Source organism: Rattus rattus, chromosome 14 (genome assembly GCF_011064425.1).
Source record: "Rattus rattus isolate New Zealand chromosome 14, Rrattus_CSIRO_v1, whole genome shotgun sequence".
NCBI classification, from domain to species: domain Eukaryota; kingdom Metazoa; phylum Chordata; class Mammalia; order Rodentia; family Muridae; genus Rattus; species Rattus rattus.
Window position 1 is genome coordinate 29395405 of NC_046167.1, and position 18952 is coordinate 29414356.

An 18952-nucleotide genomic window follows, 5' to 3' on the forward strand; every position below is an offset into this window, starting at 1 on the left:
TGTGCGTGCGTGTGTGCGTGCATGTGTGTGTGTGTGTGTGTGTGTGTGTGTGTGTGTGTGTATGACAAAGGATGTTTCTGGATAGAGAGGAGACAGTTGTGGCCCATAAAACAGTTTATAAAGGGAAAAGGGGAAATCCTGTGTTAGGATTAGGTGTTTAATTTTAGTTGGGAATGTTAATTAGGTGAGCAAAGGGGGATTTTGATTGTTGGACTTCGCTTCTTTGATAACTGGACCATGGCAATCAGCCACAGGAGGAGAAAGTGGCCAAGGAAATAGACCTTGGGGGCTAACTTCAGGAATGTAATCTAGTGGGTTTTTAGCAAAGGGGAGGGCAGAAGGGGAAGGGCTGTGAGAAGCATGATTGCCATGCTCCTGCTGGCTAGAGTCCCACATTCCCACCTTTTTGTTGGGTCACTGGGTGTTGGATAAGGGGATGCCATTCTTTCTAGCTGCTTCCTGATGACAACATTGGGGCATTGTTTTTAGGGGACCCAAGGAAGCTGCATTGCTGGTCAAGGCCAGGAAGACCAGGCTGTTTTACTTGTACCATAGGAAAGTGTAGTCTATGAGGCTGGACCAGGATGTAGATTCCAAGGGAACAGATAGGGCTGGTACTAGAATTGGTGGGGAAGTCTATAGTTTATTTGAAATCTACTGGGGCAGAGTCTAAGGACAGGGACAAATTTAGGAGTTTAGAAAAAATTATCTTGGATATACATTTGAAACTGTTAGGTTCATAGCCCTGGTATTTAGGAAGAGGGGTCCCAAGACCAGGGAAAGGGGGAGAGATCCTAAGGAAAGGGGGAGAGGTCCCACCCTTAGTAGTAGGTAATGGGCATTTGAAAACTAAGGCTGTTGACTGACAGGAGCATTTATCTGGAGTCTGTTTGAGAGTTCTTGAGAGGAGGCCACACAAGATTAATTACAAAACAAATGTTATCTAAAAGAAGGGTCTGGTTGTATTAGGGAGATTATAGTTTGAGAGGCTTTTGTTAAATCAGCATAGTCTTTCCTGCGGTATTCAGGTGGGTTCTGAAATTGAGATATTTTAGGATCATGAATGATTGGGGAGGCTCTTGGCAAATGGTGAGTGGGACGGTTTATAACAGGTTTTGGAGTTTGGTGTGGATAGATTGAGAGAACTTGGCTTGGTTTCCAAAGGGGGACTTGTATGGTCAAAGGGACAAATTGTTGGTAGTGGGGTGGGGCATTGGCAACTGGGGTGTCTACAGTGGGAGGGACTGTAGCTAAAAGAGAGAGTTAAAAAGATGTACAAAGAAAGCAGTGGGAGACACTGAAGGAGGGATCAGTGGCATTGAGGAGAGTTTGTTGGATGTCCTTGACCCAAGTGAGGAGAGAGAGAGATGGCTTGGGTTTTGTTATGTATTGTTACTTGAAGTGTAGGATTAGTTCAGAGTGTTCAATGTATAAAGACTTTGGACAAATGAGTTGATGAATTTAGGGGATTCAGTGGATGTTTGGCCATCATTTGGGCTAAGGAAAAGCAGGGGCATGAGGAGATGAGATTCAGAACAGGGGATCTTGAAGGTAGAGGAATAGGAGGATGAATATTGATAACCAAGGGTTAGTCTGATGTGGTCATCTGAGAGGAAGAGGCTGTCATCTGTATAAAATGTGTAGCCAGACATAGATAGAGGATCTATTGTGTATGAGAGGGATGGGAGTGTCAGGGTGGCACTGTGTCTGGATCTGGGCTTTGTGTAAGTGTGAAAGGACTGAGAAAGACCATGGTCAGTGTCGTGAAGAAAATCTTGCACTACTGGAGTCAAAGCCAGTTGTCCTCACCATCCTCCTCCAGCCGGAGTCCTCCATTTCTGTGTGACAGTGTTGGTACCCTCCTCCCCTGGCCCATACCCCAAAGACACTTTTGGAAAATGCCAGAAGCCTGTGACCTCACCACAGTGGAGCACAGGCCCATCCTTGGCAGAAATGGTCCCTATAAGAGGTAGTAAGTTTTCATACCTGTGAGGACTTAGGAAGGGAATAGTCAAGAAGAGGTTGTGAAAAAAAATGACATTTCCTTAAGGAAGAAAATAACATTCTTCCCTGGGAAGAAGATAATCACTGTACACTGGAGTGGACTTAACAAACAAGGCTGGAAAGGGTGATTAAAAGAATATTGTCTATTTCTCTATCAATAATGAAAACAGCATTATGTTTCTGTTATGTTAGCCGTCTTAGACTTTGAACTGATTTCAATGCTATGTACTAGTTAGTTCTTTTTATTAATATTCTTTTTATGTTAAACTGTTTCTTGCTCATACAAAACAAATGCATTTTAAATGGTCAGCATACTTTCTAAGTAGGGGAAATAAACCCCAAATGCAGAGACTAAAAAGATAACTGTAAGTATTCTTTATATTTTATAGGGTTAACGTTTACTTGAAAAACATGCTTCTTACTTTGTGGACCCTTGAGAATTCCTAAGGAAAAGCCTAAGTTGGATAAAAATAAATAAAAATAGCATTTTATTTTAAAATTACAAAAGTCAAATGACACATTAAAAATTAATGGGAAATGTATGGATTAAGGTAAAACTCTGGAGGATGTGGGCCTTGAAGGCTGTCCCCAGGAGGTGCCATTAAGGGAGGCCACACACCGAGGAAGCCTTCGGCAGAGTGTGTGGTTCTCAGAAGTCTTTGTGTTTCTGATTAGTGTAGAAGGTGAATGATCACCACGTATATATGTTCAGGTATGCTATAAATCCTTGGGTCAGAACATGGTCCATGAACAACGCTGTGTGAAGAAGATTTCTGAAAGCTTGTGAGGAAATTCCAAGCATCTTATAACTGCTGTCCATCCACAAGAGGGGCTGTTCTTGGCATGTGCTTTTGTGCCCCTCCCAGCTGTAACAGTGGGCTAGTTTCACATCACTCATTTTACCGTCCTTATGGAGGTCACCCTTCCAAGACTGGGTTATCCTTTTGACTCTATCCAGTCTGAACTCCTGTGACCTTGCCCTTGTGAGTGTATACAACTCGCACTCAAGTGAGCTTTGCTCACATGACCTCAGACTATAAATCGTCTGCTGCTCTGAATAAAGATGACTATTGCACTGGGCATGGTGGTGCATGCCTTTAATCCCAGCACTCTGAAGGCAGAGAAGGAGGATCTCTGTGAGTTCAAGGTCAGCTTGGTCTATAAAGTGAGTCCTCAATAGCAAGGGTTTGTTATCCAGAGAAATCATGTCTCTAAAAACAAAACAAAACAAAACAACAACAGCAGCAGCAATAAAAAGATGGCCATTGCCTGATATTTTAGTTCACATCATTCTTAGATTTCCCCGGGTTCATGCTGGCATAGAGCAGTAGCACAGTTGGAAGACATTTTGAAATTGTGCTATTTATTTATAGGTCAGAGAAGAAGGACATACTACAGTTGACCTTATTGACCTCTAACCTCTGAACTAGACTCAGGACAGAGCATCCTAATTGAGACAGTATTTTTTTTTTTTTTGCTCTAACTGAACGAGTTAGAATAGGGTATGAGTTCTCGATCTGCATTATGCCTAGATTCTGGGGTGCTGGGGCGCTGATCAGGGAGAGAAAATTCAGGGGGGCTTGGCTACATTTCTTGCTCACCACCATCGGTGCCAGGCTGATGTCAACACCTGCTCAGGGGAAATGAGCACAGCCTAAGATGGGGTCCCTAGACATGGTGAGAAATGACACAGTCTGGGGCTGAGGCTACTTCTCAAACTCCAGAGCACCCAGATGCCTCTGGGAACCTCAAAGAGTTGAGAATAGGGGTTATGGGCCTGAGATGAGTTGGGGGTAGGGGAAGCCTGGATTAGGGTGAGTGTCAGGAGCAGAGAGGGGCATTCTGCAGGAGGTTTATGAGAGAGATAATCCTTTCTTGTCCAAACTGTTTATTCATGGTGGAAACATAGATGCAAACAACTTCCTCAGGGTGCACCAGTGGTTAAATACCTTCTGCAGGAGGGAAGGTGTGGGAAAGGAAGGTTATTGGCTAAACCCTCCAGGTCCATCTAGAGGCCTCAGCATGGAGAACTCTGGGCTCTATGCTGAGTGACCAGTTGCCATGGTCTTCTTAGTGAGGTGTTGTGGTCACGTGCTTCAGAATAGTGACCTGGTCTAGAACTGGGTCAGGCTCAGATTTAAACGCCTACCGTTCTCAATTATGAGAATTGCTGGGGTTCCTTAATTTGCTTAACTTTTTTTTTTTTTTTTGGGTCATCTTGATACAAACAAAGGTTATCAGGAAAGAGGAACCTTGCCTGAGAAAACACCTCCATCAGATTGGCCTGTAGACATGTCTCTGGTGGAATTTTTCTGATTATTTAATGGGGTGAAGGAACCAGTTAATGGTGGGCGGTGCTACCTCTGGGGCCCTGCTCCAGGGATGCATAAGAAAGCAGTGCCTTAATTTGGGTTCTATTGCTGTGAAGAGGCATCATAACCATAGCAACTCTTATACGGCAAACATTTATTTGGGACTGGTTTACAGTTCAGAGCTTTAGTCTATTATCATCATTGGCAGAATCACGGTGTTATACGGGCAAACATGGTACTGGAGAGGTGTACATCTTGAGCCTCAAGCAGAAGGGGAGAATGACAGACTAGGCCTAGCTTGAGCATCTGTGACCCGAAAGCCCCTCCCCACCAGGATATACTTCCTCCAACAAACTCACACCTACTTCCACAAAGACACACCTCCTAATAGTGCGACTACATAGGGCCAAGCATTCAAACAAGAGTCTATAGAGGCCATAGCTATAAAGTCACTACACTGAGCAATCCACGGGGAGTGGCCTTTGCCTCAGCTCCTGCCCTGACTTCCCTGGACTGTAAGTTGTACAGTGAACTAAACCCTTTCCTTGCCATATTGCCTATTTTTCTTTTCTGTTTCCTTTTATTTTTTTTAGCCTCTCTACACAGCCCTAGCTTCATGGAACACATTCTGCAGACCAAGCTGTCTGGGAAACTCACAGGCATCCTCCTGCTCTGGCCTTCTGGTGCTTACAGGCCTGTACCACCATGACTGGCCCCAAATCGCTTTTGGCTGTGATGGTTATCAAAACACTTAGAAAGCAAAGTAGGACAAATGGAGTGCAGATTTAGACAGTAACATGAAAATAAATCTTCCAATGCTTGCTATACAATATGTACACATGTTCAACACTATAGTGAAGTACATTAACAGGTAGACACTCCTGCATTGCTAACATGGTACTTATCCACAGAGAGCAGAACTTCTGTGCCTCAGTTTGGAACTGTGGCGTTTGTACTGTACTTTTCTCCATGTGGGACCCTGGAGCTGTGGTCATCATATGGTACTCTTGGATCTGTCCCAGCTTTCTCAGCAACTCTTTCCTGTACTTTGACCATGATCAGGTGTAGGCATGTTCCTAGAACACAACTGAGACATTTGAACATTTTTTCTTGCCACCAGACCTCCTGAAACTACAATTTACTTACTCTGAGACCCAGATTATGTACTTAAACTTTGGAGTTGATCATAACTGGACAAAGTTCTGAGAATAAGTAATTCAAGGGCTCAGCTGTAGACGGGACAGCTCTATCAGTTTCCTCACTGAAGGTGCAGGGAGCATCATAGATGAGGGGTGGGAAGGATGTGAGATCTGGAGACTGGGTGGGGAGAGCTGTGAAATGCTACCCTCTGACATGGTATGCATGTCACCCTCACAAACTCCCAGCAGCCATTGCTACTTTTCAGGACCTGAAAACAAATAAACAAATGAACAAGAAATCAAAACAAACAAACAAAAACCAAAAATAAAATAACCCCTCCCCAAAAATGCTACCTCCAGGAAGAGGGGAGGAGGTCACAGGTAACCAACAGGGTCTGGGGAGCTGTTGTCAGAGAATAGCTACAGAGGCAGTGAGAGTCTTTGAAGGATGGGGCATTGGTAGGTCGTCCACCCTACAGTTCGTGACCCAATGCCCACGAGCATCATGCAGTCCTAATTGAACACAGTGGATAACTAAAAGCAGAAACAGGAAATGAACATGAAATTGGGAGAGAGCATGTTGGAGGTGTAGGTTGATGTCTTTGTTGCAGGTGAGGGCTGGCACAAGTTAAGTCAAGGACATCATTGGACAGTAAAAAATTAGGCAGGGACAAAGCTTTTGTAAGGCAGGAGAGAAGGGGAAGGAAAGGGAGAATCAAGATGGAGACGGAGAAGGATGACCTAGATCTGAATGGCCTCAGGTAGTTCTGTATAGTTTTTTCTTTTTACACAAAGCATCTTCATTGTTTAACAAGGAGTAACATTTTACTTGTATATTTATTTTGATGACATTAGTAGTATAAACACAGGAACCCTAGAGAACCAAGGAATCCCACAAATCCAGATTATTTCCATTGGAACCATGATGTACCATACAGCGTTATCTTTCTTATCGATTGCTCTTAGAACCCCAGTAAGCTTGTCAGAGTAAGTCACTCGAAAAGAAAATAGAAGCTTATTTTGTAGATGGACAATAGTAAGTTTTCTTACTCAGAAACTTCTAGAGAAGATGGCAAGATAGTAAAGTACACAATAAAATGTGCTTTGAAATTATAAAGTTTCTAGTTCTATGCCTAAAGCTCTGAAACATAAAATCTACATCTTTTCTTTTTTTATTGGATATTTTTTTATTTACATTTCAAATGTTATTCCCTTTCCTGATTTTCCCATAAGCCCTGTATCCCATCCCTCTCCCCTTCTTCTAGAAGGGTGTTCCCCCTCCCCAAACACCACTCCTTGCTGCCCCCCTTACATTGCCCTGCACTGGGGCGATCCAGCCTTGGCAGGACCAAGGGCTTCTCCTCCCATTGGTTCCCAACAAGGCCATCCTCTGCTACATATACAGCTGGAGCCATGGGCCTGTCCATGTGTACTCTTTGGGTAGTGGTTTGGTCCCTGGGAGCTCTGGTTGGTTTGTATTGTTGTTCTTATGGGGTTGCAAGCACCTTAAGCAACTTCAATCCTTTCTCTAATTCCTCCAATGGGGACCCTGTTCTCAGTTTAATGGTTTGCTGCTAGCTTTCACCTCTGTATTTGACACGCTCTGGCTGAACCTCTCAAGAGACAGCTCTATCAGACTCCTGTCAGCATGCACTTCTTGGCTTCAACAACCTTATCTAGTTTTAGTGGCTGCACATATATGGGCTGTGTACCCAGGTGGGGTAGCATCTGAATGGCCATTCCTTCAGTCTCTGCTCCAAACTTTGTCTCTGTATCTCCTCCTATGAATGTTTTTGTTCCCCCATTTAAGAAGGACTGAAGCATCTTCACTTTGGTCATCTTTCTTCTTGAGCTTCATGTGGTCTGTGGATTGTACCTAGGGAAATTCAAGTTTTGGGGGTAATATCCACTTATCAGTGAAACATACCATGTATATTTTTTTGATTGGGTTATCTCAACCAGGATAATATTTTCTAGTTCCATCCATTTGCCTATGAATTTCATGAAGTCATTGTTTTTGGTGGCTGAGCAGTACTGCACTGTGTAGATGGACCACATTTTCTGTATCCATTCCTCTGTTGAAGGGAATCTGGGTTCTTTCCAGCTTCTGGCTATTATAAATAAGGCTGCTATGAACATAGTGGAGCATGTGTCCTTGTATGTTGGAGCATCTTTTGGGTATATGCCCAGGATCCTCAGATAGTACAATGTCCAACTTTCTGTGGAACCTCCAGACTGATTTCCATAGTGGTTTGTATGTAACTTAAGAGATGGATTTCTATAGGTAAATTTATCTTATCTAGGTGGGCGGTTTATATCCTTATCAATTGGTTGTGAGTTTATTTTTTTTTTTCCCTCCCTCCCTCCTTCCCCTGGTTGTGAGTTTATTGTGTAGATGTATTAGATTAAGAACTTAGCATATAAATCTGATTGATAAATCACAGCTTATTGAGTCCTGATTTCCCCAGGTATTTGGGAGTGTGGGCAGAGTCCTTGGCAGGGAGCAGCAATCGGCTAGCCCCATGTTGGATTTCTAGAGCCCTGATTTTACTGGGTAGCTGAAACCAGAGAGTTCAAGGCTGGTAGAGTGCTGCCGGGAGAGATACTAACCAGAGATAAATTATGGTTAGTTCCATATGACCCTTCGGTGCCAGAACTAACTAGGGACCAGCATGACAAACCATGCTGGAACGGCTCTTGGACCGTTTAGTCTGAGAGTGCTTGGGGACAGCGTGGGGCCACTGAGATAAAAGTACCCCACAGTGCCATGCGGTCCTAGGGGTTCTGGCCGTAACTGTGGGATAGAAGGTTCAGGAATTTTTAAATATTTACCATAACATGGAGGATGTTGGGAAACCCTGATACTTAAGGTTGAAGTCCACCACGTCCCAATAGCTCCCCTGAGCTCAGCACAAAATGGAGGGCTCCCCCTTTTCAACAGGGCTCCTTTCTCTGGACCTGTGTGGGGAGCCCAACCCTCACACCCCCTACCTGAGAATGGTTGGGTAGCCTTCTTTTGGCAAACCTATAACTTCCTTTTTCTGGATAAGAACTCATCCCAAAAGTACCTAGGATTCTTGGGATGCCTCTCCATGCACACGAGGCATTCACAGTACATTAAGCTCTGGCCAGTGCTTCTACATTCACCCTGAAAACTCCTTCCCACTCTCCAAGGTTGATATACAGCCCTTGGTCACCCTGAATACAGTGTATGTGCACCAGTTGTTCTACTGAAGATTGTCTAAGAGAGCTATTTTCTTGAGTATCATATAAACCAGCTGTAATGCTAAAAGCCTTGGAGAAGCCCTGCTTTGGAGGAGACGTCCCCTATCCCATATATATAAACATGTGTCTCCCTGACCTCTATACTCACCTGCCAGCTAGAAGGGGATCCTGCAGACCCCCACCTGTTCCAGGCCTCAGTTCATCCTTCCAGCCCAGTGTGGTGCTTTGTCTGAATACCATGAGAGGCCTCAGAGGCATTAGAGCAGGGGCATACATTGGGGAGGATATGATCAGAACCGTTTCATGCATTTATGAAATCTTCAAAGGCAAGTCAAAAATACTTTTTGAAAATTTGGAATTGGTGCTGTAAAGATGGCTTAGTGTTAAGAGCATGGCTGACTTTTCAGAGGACTCAGGTTTGAATCTCAGTCCTTACGTGGCTGCTCAGAAGTGTCTGCAACTGTATTTTAGGGGCTCTGGCACCCTTTCCTGGCTTCTGCAAGCATCAGGCATGCACATGGTGAACAGATACATATACACAGAAATATCCACAGGCCAAATATCCACATATATTACACTAGTCAGGGTTCCCCAGAGGAACAGGACTGATAGAATAACTCTCTCTCTCTCTCTCTCTCTCTCTCTCTCTCTCCCTCTCTCTCTCCCTCCCTCCTATCCCTCTCTCCCTCTCTCCCTCTGTCAGTGTGTGTGTGTCTGTGTGTGTGTCTGTGTGTGTGTGTGTGTGTGTGTGTGTGTGTGTGTGTGTGTGTGTGTGTGTGTTTAGGAACTCCCTGCAGGCTATATAGCCATCAGGGAGAATGATCCATAAAGAGATAAGAATGACTCAATTCAGCCTGATCTGTCTGTCTGTCTGTCTCTCCGTCTATCTATCTATCTATCTATCTATCTATCTATCTATCTATCTATCTATCTATCTATCTATCTATGTGATCTCTATATATCTATCTACACACACATATAAAATATATATTTTATATACATAATATATATATGTATATGAATTATTAGAGTGGTTTTCAGACAATGTGCCTTTCCAACAATGGCTATATTCCAACAGAGTTCAAGGATCCCATAAGACCCCATAGTTATTCAGTTCATGAGGTTATATGTCTCAGCTTGTCTTCAGGACAGTCTGGAACCCCAAAGACATAGGCTCGAAAGCCAGTGAAGAAATAGACTTGCCAATCAGGGTGAGGGCAAGTAGGCCAGGAGGTAGAAGGCCTCTTCTTTCCAAATCCTTTATATAGGCTGCCGCAGAAGGTGTGGCCCAAACTAAGGGTGGATATTCCCATCTCAAAATGTCAGGTTAAAAGTGGGTCTTGCCACTTCACATGATTTAGTTAAGGAAAAAAGCCCTCTCAGATCTACCCAACTGCTTTGTGTTTTAGAAAATTCCAGATGTAGTCAATTTAACAACCAATAGTATCCATCACCCCATAAAATGCCTTAAAATGTGGAGTTCATCATCAGTTACTTGTGCTTAAAATGCAGCTGTGGCTTCTAAGTCCTGTGAGCTGAAGGTCTGGTCCCTAGGGTGCCCCACATTGCTGTGTTCCAGTTTGTCTTCCGTGTTTGTTCTGGATGTAGAGCTTTATGCTTCTATACCATGAGTGAGCTGTAATTGCCATTCGAAATCAACTACCTACATACAGTTGTACCTACAAACACACGATTAATCTTGCTTATCAAGAAATCTAGGGGCTGGAAGGATCAGCAGATAACTCTTTCACAGGACAGGGTTCTGTTCACAGCTCCAGCAAGGTATCTTACAATCATCCTTAAGTGTTGTTCCAGGAGAACCATTTTAACAGGGCCCCAGACCTTAATAGTCCCCCAGACCTTGGCACAACTGACTCCATGGTGGAAATACCACTCAGAGCCTAAAACTCAGCACAAAGACAGTACCATCTGCCACAAAGAAAAGCAAAGTACTAACCCATCAAGGTCCATAGTTTTGAGAAAGTCTCTAACGTACTAACCTTGCCTTTTAGGTTCTGTAGGTCTGCTTCTGGTTAATTGTTCTTGTTAACTGAAGTATGTCACCCCAGAGCATGTTTTCCCCCCACGTAAAAGATCATCCTGCCTCTCTCCAACAGCTGATCTAGATGCCCAAAGGAAAGAAGGCCAAGGGGCCTATGTGTGCCCCACCCCCTACCAGCATGAAGAAACAGGAGGCCAATCCTTTATTTCTGAAAAGTGCCAAGAATTTTGGCTCGGTTAGAATATTCTGCCCAAAAGGGATCTCACATGCTTTGTCAAATGGCCCTGCTATCTCAGCGTGCAGCAGCAAAGAGGCATCCTCTATTAGCAGCTCAAGGTACCTCCTGCCATTAACCAGTTTCCCAGGCCCTGGACAGGGAAACAACGACTCAGCCATTTAAGCTCACCCATAACTACAGGCCAGAGACAAAGCAGGAGAAGGAGCAAAGGCTACTGCCCGTGCTGAGAAGAAAGCTGCTGGCAAAGGGGACATCCCAACTAAGACACTACCTGTCCTCCGAGCAGGGGTCAATACAGTCACCACCTTCATAGAGCACAAGAAGGCTCAGTTGGTGGTGATTGCCCGTGATGTAGACCCCATTGAGCTGGTGGTTTTTCTGCGTGCCCTGTGTGGAGGGTCCCCCTAATGCATTATCAAGAGAAAGGCCAGGCTGGGGCACCTGGTCCACAGGCAGGCATGCACCACTGTTGCCCTCACACAGGTTAACTCAGAAGACAAGAGAGCTCTGGCTAAGCTGGTGGAAGCTATTAGGACCAATTACAAAGACACAAAGATAAAGATCAGTGCCACTGGGGAGGCAACATCCTGGGTCCTAAATCTTTGTCTCCATTATCGAGATAGAAAAGGCAAGGGCTAAAGAATTTGCCATTAAACTAGGTTAAATGTTCATGGCTAAGTTTTCTGTACATAAATATAATTACAAAATTATCTTCTATCCAAAAAATAATCACCCTGGAAAAGGATCGGTGCTACACTGGGAGCCGGAATATACAGTGTAGTGGTTTCCAGCTAATGAAGAATTTCTATTGGCTTAAAGCCATGTCTGAAAGTCTTCTGTGGTGGATACCCCAGGACACTGTCAGCTCCTCCTGACGTGCATGAGCACTAGGTTCGCACATAGTTCCCTACATATTTAGGCAAAATTCAATGTACATTTTTTTTTTTTGGTTCTTTTTTTCGGAGCTGGGGATCGAACCCAGGGCCTTGTGCTTCCTAGGCAAGCGCTCTACCACTGAGCTAAAGCCCCAACCCCTTCAATGTACATATAATAAAACAATCTGTTTTCTTTGTAATTAAGGAAGGCTCATGTATGCATTGCTTACAAAAAACCAGTTTCCTTATATTTTGTAAACATAAGGAAATGACTCAAATTATTTTCCAAGCATTCGTACCATTTTATACTCACTAGCATATATTAGAGATGTGATTTTGTCTTCCCTTGCAATCAGGTGTTGTTATCAGTGATGATTGCTTTCCCATTATACTATTTGTGTTGCCTGTAAATACAGGCTTACACAAACTTCATGCTTGTAGGACAGAAATTAGTGTCTTTTCTCCTGCTTATTTTCCATTTTTTGTATCTGCTGAAACTTCCTTTCAACTTTTTTGCTATTTAAAAATTATGTTGTTTTCCCAGTCACAAACCCTTTGATCTACACACCGTTCTGCCAGCAAAATATACTAGGCAATGGTGGCAAAAGCTTATGGGAATAACCAGTTATTATCTAAAGTAACAAAACCTGTGTGTGTGTGTGTGTGTGTGTGTGTGTGTGTGTGTGTGTTTGTGTTTGTGTGTACAATGTAGACAGAACTCATAACTGACACTGCTTGGGTAACCAAGAACCAGAGACTAGATAGCCCAGAGATCTAGGGGGAAACCAATTACTTCTGAGAGAGAGAAGAGAGAGAGAGAGAGAGAGAGAGAGAGAGAGAGAGAGAGAGAGAGAGAGAGAGAAAACAATAGATTTGATCGCTAGTGATATTCTGCTACACTCACAGATCGGTTCCTTTTTCAGCCACCACCAGAAAGACTTTCTTCTATATCAGATGAGAATGAATGAAGACACCACAGCCAGATATTAATTTAGTGTGAAGACCTTGGAACACACAGTTCTTTTTCTTCCCCATCTTTATTAACTTGAGTATTTCTTATTTACATTTCGATTGTTATTCCCCTTCCTGGTTTCCTGGCCAACATCCCCCTAACCTTTTCCCCTCCCCTTCTTATGGGTGTTCCCCTCCCCATCCTCCCCCCATTACCACCCTCCCCGCAACAACCACATTCACTGGGGCTATGTCTTGGCAGGACCAAGGGCTTCCCCTTCCACTGGTGCTCTTACTAGACTATTCATTGTTACCTATGAGGTTGGAGCCCAGGGTCAATCTATGTATAGTCTTTGGTTAGTGGCTTAGTCCTGGAAGCTCTGGTTGGTTGGCATTGTTGTTCATATGGGGTCTCAAGCCCCTTCAAGCTCTTTCAGTCCTTTCTAAGATTCCTTCAACGGGGGTCCTGTTCTCAGTTCAGTGGTTTGCTGCTGCCATTTGCCTATGTATTTGCTGTATTCTGTCTGTGTCTCTCAGGAGAGATCTACATCCAGCTCCTGTCAGCCTGCACTTCTTTGCTTCATCCGTCTTATCTAATTGGGTGGCTGTATATGTATGGGCCACATGTGGGGCAAGCCCTGAATGGGTGTTCCTTCTGCCTCTGTTCTAAACTTTGTCTCCCTATTCCCTCCAAAGGGAATTTTTGTTCCCCTTTTAAAGAAGGAGTGAAGCATTTGCATTTTAGTCATCCTTCTTGAGTTTCATGGGAACACACAGTTCTAAATGACATGTCTCCATCAAATATTTCCCTTCAGAGATCTGAGAACCCTGCAGAAGAGGAGAAGAAAGAGTTTTAGAGCCATACAGGATGGAGAACACCAAAAGAATAAGGCTCAATAAAGTTATTGACTAAAGCTCATATGAACTCACAGACTCCCATGCTATTCAAGCTACACTTCTTGTACAAATGGACATCTTAGCAAGTCTGTCTTTATAACATTATTATGTGTATTTTCCTTCATGATCTTGATGTTTCCCATTAGACTGAGAAGTACATTTATTACCACACCACAAAGGCTTACCTCTCTGCTTTCTCTAGAAGTTAGTTTTTGAGGCAGGGTATTTCTTTGGAGACCTGGCTGTCCATGAACTCTGTATGGAGACTAAACTGACCACAAACTCAGAGAGATATCTGATCTTGACTCTCAGGTTCTTGGATTCAAAGTATGCACCATCACAAGAAACTTTTCTGGAAGGTTTATGGTTCAGATTTTACATTTGGATCTATTGGAGTTACAGACACTTGTCAGCTGCCATGTGCATGCTGGGAATCGAACCCAGGACCTCTGGAAGAGCAGCCAGTGCTGCTAACTCTTCAGCCATCTTTCCAACCCGTATATTGACAATTCTTGGACATTTTCAGTTATGTATAATGTTTATTTTACATCTCTGAGGCTCATGTCCTAGCTCTGGTTCATGTCAGTAAAATGCTCAGCCACTGATTCCAACTAGCAGATTCCATTGGGAACTTTGGGAACATTGTAGAAAAAAAAAGCATCCAAGTCTATGTGTCTTACTAGGAAGGATTTTTGGGAGTATTGACCACCTTTTAACAATACTGTCAACCCTTGAAAAGGGTTCTTGCAAGCTACAGATCATAGACCATCACTGTAGAGTGTCAGGAGAAGGACTTAAGCAGAAAATTGAAGCAGAAACAATGGAGGACAAATCCGTTCTGAAACAGAGTTGGGGGCCAGCTTCCATCTTGTAAGTTGGTGGATGTGGCTGAGACAGCAGTTTACAGAGGGCCACAAACCTTTGGGATTGAGCTCTAAAATGATCTGAGAAAGACAATTCCCATGCAAGAACACTGACATTATGGGGCTGAGGGCTGGTACAAGTGTGTATGTGTACTTGCACTTCACACAGGTCACACACAGGGTAGCATGGAAGAAGGCAACATGGCTAGGGTTTAAGGTGGGCCTGGGTGTGCAGGGCTAAGTTTAGGTGTAGGGATAGAGATGCCATTCAAGTGTAAGGACTCAGATTGCAAAGCTGAGGTATTGTCTGTACCCAGACATCCCTTGGAGCAGTGGAATGGGACACACCTATGTAACTGTGTCTAAGTGTGAACCTGCGAAATGGGAAGGGACCTAGAAATATTTAGGGAAAGTCCTGTGTGAAGAGAGGACAGCAAAGGGACCCCCAGGAAGTGACCTCACTTCCTTCACTATGACCCAACAATGCAAAGTCCTGATGACCAGGTAGCCAACTGCTTACACACAGCCCAGCAGGCTCACTTGTCCAAGAGCTTAGAGAGAGCAGGATGTTCTCTTGTTGTCCTTGGACTACTGAAGGCTCAGGCCTGAGGAAAGGTAAAAATGAAGGTCAGGTAGGGACCTTGAAATTCATGATTCTTTCTTGCCTACACTGTCTCTGGCCATTTGCCCAGAAGGATACAGACTTGACGCAGGACAACCAGGCCCAGGACTACGCAGACGAGGTAACCTCTCTGAACTCTCAGAGGTTTTTTCTAGTTTTGCTCAGGGTGTTACTATTGAAGAAGACTTGTAATGATAATAACCAATGAGAATGTTTCAGAAACCTGTGCTTGTTTGAACCATCCATCATGATGTCTCCTCAGGGTGAGCGTGAGTGTGCCCCAATGGTCGTGACGGAGCCCTGTAGAGAGTCCCGCATCAGTGCAGACATGGTGGGAAATCTGATGAATCGACTGGTGTCATCTCTGCAGGATGGGGACCCCTTCTTTGTCCCTGCCTTCCTGTACACTTACCGACAGTTCACCACCACACAGCATGTGCTGGATCTGCTGTTGAAGAGGTGAGTGCCCACCTCCAAGCCCGGAGGACTCAGGCCCGCCTGTTCTGAGAAGCACTCTGTCTACTCCTTGACTAGAGTATTTTGAGGCCACAGCAGCATGAATTCACAAAACGCTTCTCCCAGGTTTGGCCCAAAGGAGTTTGCTGGCCAAGCTGAGACCCTAATGAATGTAGCTGTCCTCTGTGCCTTACTGAAGCTCTTTTTCTTTTTGCCCACATATAGTAGAGACCTATGGAGGGAAATCTGAGAGACCTGTGACCACTGAGATGTCAGAATAGAGATGTTGTGCTCCGCCACTGCACAAGCATCTTTGAAGCACCTACTGTATGTAGCTGAACTAATAATTCTGAGAGCAGACAGAACTTCCACGTTCTGAATTTTGATTTTTGTCTAGTAGCCACATGCCCCTGATGTCTTTTAGGTGGGGACCTGGGATTTTACAGGTAACATGTGTTCTGGTGTCCTCTAGGTTTGCCTACTTCTACCTGGATCGTGAAGAGGATGAACAAATAAAGAGGTAAGTGGGCTTTGTAGAAAGAGGAAGGATTTGGGTCTCCAGTGTGGGGCATTTGGGTTCCTAGGGTAAGGATGGCCAATGTTTTGGTCTGGTTCTTCTCCTGGGTTCTAGTACCACAGCATGGTCCAAGCAGTGCCTGCAGGATGAGAATTGCATGGGCTTGGTTCTTCCTAGTGGTGAGATGGGGAAACCAGGGGCCTCAAGTGCTGCTGTGAGACTCTACTCACATACCAGGCCATGCCAGGAGGCTTGTTCAGCTGTTCTCCACTAGAGGTTGACAATGAGGTGTGTGAGGTTCCCTGCTCACTAGGACCTCACAGCTCTGCCCACCGTTCTCATCTGCATAGGGCTGGATCTCTTCCTTGCAGTCCTTACTACAGGCAGAAGCCATGGGAGGGTTGTAGAAGGAAAGGCCTGGTCATAGCCTGTTGTGTATCCCCTCTCCCCAGCACTCTCTGTTGTTTCCTGGACACATGGATAGACCAATACCCTGAGGAGTTTAGTCAGACCATTCTGAAAAAGCTGAAGACCTACTTGAGTGTGAACATGCCCTCCTCCGATCTGAATGTCCGTGTCCATATGCTCCTCAAGGAGTTGCGGCAAGAGTCCAATGAGTCAGAGGGAAAAGACGAAGACTCAGGTAGGTGTTTGAGACCCTGTGTGTGAGGTTCTGTACTTGGTGTACTGAGGCTGACAGGCTCCTGTTTGCAGAAGCTATCGCTTGACCCTGGCCTGGGCACATGACCTTTTGTAGGACAGAGTTGAGATCCCCAGCAGACATGGTCTCCTCTGTCTTTGGAAAGGCTGAGAGGAAGTCCCATCTTGGGGATCTTGTCTCTTGCAGTTTCAATGCCCGTTACCCTTCTCTACAAGACTTCATCGGCTGCAGATTTGTCTTCATCTGTAGAAGTGAGGAGCTACACCTCTGGGGATTTAGAGATCGAAGCCTGGTTTCCCTCAGGGAACGTGCAGCCGGAACCAGATTATTTGCAAGAGACAGAGACCCTAGAATCCACCATAAAGGTCATCTCTTGGGACTAGATGGGACAGCAGCAGCCCAGCCAGCATACCTGCTAGCAGCTGTGGAACCTGTGTCTCACCGTGTCAGCCGACACAATGAACTTTCATGCATCTTCTCCCCTACTCGACCTTGTTCTATCTCCTTAGAGAATGACCCTGTCATTATTACCTGTGGGGGTCTCTTATATCTGCTCTGCAGACAGCACCTGTCTGATGTACTGGCAGAACCATTCCCTGATTTCAGTATAGCAACTTCCCTTGCCCCACAGCCAGCCCTCACCTCCCCCTGAGAAATGTCCTTTTTAATTCTGTGGTTATTCTTATGTTGTGTTTCTTTTTAGTATTTGTTTTAATAAATTGTTATTACTCCTTTTTTGTTGATTACTTGTGGTTATGGTGTCTACTCAGCTGGCTTGTACTGGGCACAAACAGTTACCAGGGAGACCACACTGCTCCTGTGAGAGGCTCCATAGTGAGAGACCATCTTGGAGGATGGGAGGTGAAAGTGACTGCTTTGACAGAGATCAGGTCTATGCCTGAGATTGGTGCTAGAAATACAGGTAGTTGAGGCTGACTGCACTTTGCTGGGCTTCTAATGGCTAAGGTTATGTGCTCTGAGGTCAGACTGACCAGGTGTCCTTGAAAGTGGTTTCTGCTTTAGTTTCAGGCTCCTGAAACTGAGTAGCAGTACTATGTCAGGGTCTGAAGAGGGCGTTTCATGATACAGTGTTTACACCATTTTGATTTTCTTGAAGGAATGGTTAACTCCCATGTTGGTGACTATGTAGGCTTATATTTTTCAGAACTTTACTAAGTGTACGTAAATGCTTTAACCTCCCTTCTGAAGGCTCACCACTTACCAGAAGCAGTGGAAAGGGAAGGTTAATGGGGCAAAAAGGGATGTAGATCGAGTTAGAAATAGTTCTTTGGGGGCGAATCCGATCTATGTGGCCAGGATATCAGTAGTTTAGTTCCCATAAGTCAGCAGTGGTAACTCAGACCTCTGACAAACACCATTCACGAATCAGCAATGGCAGCTCAATCCAGAAGAAACAGAGGCTCTCCCAATCCACCAGAGTTCATGGAAGCAGCAGGAAGCTGCCAGACACCACCTGAAGTTCTTTGGTGCATTTTTATGAAGTCATGACAAATGACGATCCATCAAGTAGGTGAGGTGAACCAGTGCCACAGCTTCCTCATTGAAGACCAGCATCAGCAAAGCCCAACGAAGAGCAGCAGAGTGAGAAGGTGAATCAACACCACACAGCATCATCCTCTGTCTGTGGGCTAATTGTACACTTTCCAAAAGTCATGGTTCTCTCAAGCATCCACTCCAGCAAAAACACCACACACTCTTTTTCCAGGCTGCTTCCAGAAACAATATGAGTCAGTTCTCTGCAAAATATCCTGCCTTGTGTGTGCTTCAGCAAACACATCCTCTCATAAGACAGTTTCCAGAAAAGCATCACATGACACAACTGAGGCTTTAAAGTGTCAGGAGCCATCTAGGATAGGCAAAAGCTAGCAGGTGGCCTACCTGGAGGTGGCCCACCAATTTTGCATGGTCTGTGATGGGTGGGCTCTATGAGGCAAGGTCCAAAAGGACTTCATCTCAGGATTGCTCCTTGCAGCTGATGTCTTTCCTGTCATCATTAAAATTAATATAGTAACCCCTGGGCATCAGCCCAAACTATTGAGCAGATTTCCTGTAGATCAACATGAAGATGAACTTTTATGAATAAGGCTGTTCAGATGATTTAATGATTCTATAGAATTTCTGATTTGATTCAAATATGTTTAGGAAGAAAGTATTAAGAGATGGTCTCAG

General features: G+C 44.5%; 1 pseudogene; it reads left to right on the plus strand.

Moving 5' to 3' along the window:
• The first annotated feature begins 10806 nt into the window (after positions 1–10806).
• Positions 10807–11543, plus strand: LOC116883984 (annotated as a pseudogene).
• Positions 11544–18952: the final 7409 nt, after the last annotated feature.